The following is a 4549-nucleotide window of genomic DNA, read 5'->3' on the forward strand; positions in this document are numbered from 1 at the left end:
AATGTGAGTGCGTACTTGGCCCTGCCCTCACAGGAGTCAGATACCAGCGCGTTCAAAGGCCTCACAAATCTGGATTCGACCGAAGCTAAAGCCAAACCACAGCTGTAAAAGAAGAGTTTGGCATTTTGGGAAATTTGTTTATTTGCTTTCTTGCCCAGTGAAATGAAACGATTCTTAAGTCTGTACAGTAAATAGTTGGAGCTAAGCAACTCTTAGCTTAGCTTAGCATAAAGACTGGAAACAGGGGGAAACTGCTAGCCTGGCTCTTTCCAAAGGTAACAAAATCTGCCTACCAGTATCTGTAAAGCTCGCTAACCATTAACATGTTGGAAGCTGTGGTTTTACTGGGGGTAATTGGCCAGATTGTGGAGAGCCGAAGTGAAATTGGAACTTTCTCAGAAAGAAAATCTCATTCAAAATCAGATTTACACACAAATAACAAAAAAATCAGCCTTGGAAAAGAGCCTTCCTCGACAATTTGTTAAGTTTCGGCAGGATTTAGACTCAATAGCAGACACGCAGACAGGGAGCAGGGGTATAATAGGAATTTATTAAATGGACAATGAAAGGAAACTCCAGGAACGCAGGAAACTAGTAGCTGGGGAATCCTGGGAACAGCAGGTGAGGCACAAGGTACTGAGGTGGAGAGCAGTTCAGGGATACGCTACAGCGCACAGAGCTCAGGTGGTGTGAGTACTAGCGTTGAGGGCATGTGGCAGGGGAGGCACAGGTGAAACTAGGTGGTGACGGTTTTGGACTAGAGGCTCGAGGCAGTTGGTGGCAGAGACACCGCAGATCAGGCGCTGATAATTGACACGAGAGAAACAAAACTAAATATACACTTATACTCGCAGGCAGGGCTTGTTAACGGCCAACTCTACCACTCAGCAGCAGAAACAGTCTGGCAACGAGTCCTCTGCAGTCCACAGTCTTTATGCTGTGCTTGATTGTGATGAGACCCAGCTGTGTTGGAGCCGGCTCCCAAGCCTCCTGGAGAACCACACCCAGCCTCTGCTAAAAAAGGACATACAGGAAACGGAGCCTCACACCTCTCCACAGCACGCAAGAAAGTCCAAACTACCCCACAATATGTGCTGTGGTTAAATCCACAGGTTTCTATGAGGATGTTAATTAAAAATAAAAAAAATCTGATGAAGCATTGAACAATTGTGTTTCCCAGAAATCAGCGCTGGTAAGTTTTCAGAGGAGCTGACGATTTTGTATGTTCACAAAAATATTTGTTGTCCGATTTTATTGTATATTATTTTATATACTATATATATATTCTATTTTATTATATATTATATATATATTACTTATTTCCCAGAATTCCCAGAACTATCCCTTTAATTGTGAGCATCTCAACCTGAAAACATGTCAGTCACCCCCTTCAGACTGGTACCTTTAAGCCCAGGTTATCCACTGGAGTTGTACCCAGGTAGATGCTGTAGAGCCAAGGACGATTACACACACAGAGATGAATGTGCAACCGGACTCGTTGCTGTATTTACAACACTTTGATGCAGTATCACAGTGGGATGCTGGCCATTGCTTTCGCAGCCTCTGCCCCTGCGGGTGACTGCCGGTGCTGTGCAGGGTGTCATCCATCTTCTGGAAAAATGAAGGTTTTTCCTGGCCCTTACCCTTGTTTCATTATTTTCCACTGCTCCCACCAGCTTTGTTTAAAAGCACTGCATGTCTGCTCATTCAAATGCACCAGTTCTGTCATTCATGAGATGATCATTTAAAGGCTTGAGATATATGTACATACTCATTTTCCTCTAATGTCATCTGACACTTAAAAGGAATTTTGTCTCAGCATCTGACCAATCTGCACCATTAACTGCCAAATTCAATAACATCTGGAACAGGAACAGAGAGCTCCTGTCTCATGCAGTGAGAAGGTTTCTTTTATTGGTTTCTCTCTTATGATCTGATACCGGATGCCGTTGTACCTGGTGAAATTTGAGCACCTTGTCATATTAACTACAATAAAACAGCAGTTATTTTTAGTAGCATTCCACGATGACAGCTCCCATGAGTCTTAAACTGTTGTCCCACTTTTTTACCTCAGTGCTCTATACGTTACTGTGTGAGTCTGTCCCATAGCCTTCCATATATGCAAACCATAGGGGGAAAGCCAAACGTTATTTTTTACCTGCTATCCAGCAGCAGCCTACATCCTCAAATGCATTTTGGTGATCTCACAGATGTCTGCTTTCTGCCTGGAGAGATAAAATGGCTGCCTGTGGTGAAACCAATGTTTAAATCCAGTATTTTCACACACCGTGTCGCTTCGCTCTACTCTTCTTCATCTTCGCTTGAACATGCGTTAAGTCCACTGCACAGGCCGTGGCAGTGACCAAACATTTCATATTTCTGGGAGTCATGAAAACACTTCCGTAGATACAACTTGCTGCTGTGTAACTATAAAATAATGATTTTTCCCAGATGTTTGCACTGGAACGCTCCAATGAATGACTGAATCACAAGTGACGATGGAGAGCTGAGATCACAAACTATTAAAGCTATTAAAACCCTGAAGTCAATATGAATTTTAGCTCTTTAGAAAAACTTGTGAAATCAACCAACTGTGCAAAAATACAGTGCAAGAGCAAATGGGCCAGAAGCTAACCTGGAAGTGAGCTGAGACTTTGGCTCTCCATGAAATACATGCTAAGCCTATTTGCATGGTAAATAGCAACAGTCAGTTTGCATAGATGCTACCTGTTGTGACTTGTCATACTAGTAGCTGTCACCCCCATTCATTAACATGCAGCCTGTGAATTTGACTAAATTCATTTTAATGTGGAGAGATGACCATGTTTAGCCATAATTCGAAGGACATAGTCCCTTAAATCCAGGTGTGGTTGCATTAGCGATCAATAGTGAATTAATGGGCATCTGTATGGCATGGAGTCAGTGTTTCCCTGCTGTATTTCTGCCCTTGCACATGTTGTCTGTTCGCTCCATCTGCGCTGTGGATCACGCTGCATAAACACAGATGCTGAATTACAGCACACTGTCCGTCATCCACTGTGCTGAACCACTTGTCGAGGCAGCAGTGACTGCCACACGCGGCTGTATGAATGCATGGAAATTCTGTTTAGGTTTATTCGCTTCAGGGTGTCGCAATTTGAACCAGCATTTGAAATAGTGTTTCCTGTCTGACGTGGGATTGCTAAATGAGCGTAATATGTGCAAGATGGCAGCAAGCAGCAATCCATTTTCTGCCAGTCTTCAGAGTGGCTCTCTGGGCTGCTGCTGTAGGCTCTGATGTCTCACATCAAGCTGCAGAACAGTGAGAAATAAGACACGAGTGATGATGATGTGCCCTGACTTCTTTTTATGATGCACCAGGGACGTCCTGGGAATTGAGGCTCCCATGGGTTTGTTCTTTAAGACACATTTCATTCAAAACACTCAGACAGTCTAGTCATGCTCCATTCTCTGCACTTGGAAGTCGCTGCTCTGTTTCCATGAATATCAAGGTGCAACTTAAAGCAACGGGATATGATGATATGGTGTTAAGTGTGAAATAACTCCTATCAAGACAAAATCCCCACACACCGATAATTATCTGCTTGAGAGAAGATCAATGCTTGAGATGCCTTTCTATTAACAGTGTATAAAATTAACTCCATGGCTGTTGTGAACGCTGGATCCACACTGTGATACACGTCCAAGAAACTGCTGGATATGCACACAAACAGTGCGCACATAGCAATTAATAAGGTAAAAGTTATTAACTCCTCTTTGCAGCGGTTTTCTGCAGCATCGAGCAATCGTCAAGATTACCCAGTCTAATCACATCCTGTAACCGAGAACTGTCTCCGCTGCCCCTGCAGGATTCTGGGATTTCAAAGTCAAGGTAACGTGGACTAAACTGGATTCTAATTAAAGTTGACATCAGGTGCCTCTTGCTCCTTTCCACCTCCTCCTCAGGCTTTCATCTAAATGATTCATGCAGAGAACACCAGGCCTTTCATGCCGTTAGGTCCTCACAAAGGAATAACAACTTGATCACACAAAGCAAACATAGACAGATTTACAATGACACCGGCACAGTGTCTGTTGCACCAGCTTATATCAAGTTATGTCAGGCCGATGCTGAAGCACTCGGCTGACATTTCTCGTTTTTTTTGCACGGACGTTTTTACAGATATTCATGCTGACAAATGTGAGAGAGCAAATTTAATCAGAGGTCTAAAAATGGTTCTCTAATAGAATCACGCTGCATCACGGAGACATAATACAACAAAATGTTAAGTTTCCAGGTGTGGTAATTTCAAAAGGGAGTGACCTGCTGTGAGCGAGACCTGATTGTTTGGAAATGAACGTGACGAGTGTGTGTCAGCCGTAGACTGTGGACTGGAACGCTGGCGTCGTGGGAGACGATCTGTTTAAGCAACTCGGTCTCGCTAAATGCCTAAAAACGGAAACATAACTGAAACCTTCTCTGAAATTGGAGACGATACAGGCAGGCTAAATAATTGCTGAATAGGAAGATGAATACTTGGAGGCTTTTTTCTCCTTATAAGTGGGTAGA

The sequence above is a fragment of the Chaetodon auriga genome, chromosome 10 (genome assembly GCF_051107435.1).
Source record: "Chaetodon auriga isolate fChaAug3 chromosome 10, fChaAug3.hap1, whole genome shotgun sequence".
Lineage (NCBI taxonomy): Eukaryota > Metazoa > Chordata > Actinopteri > Chaetodontiformes > Chaetodontidae > Chaetodon > Chaetodon auriga.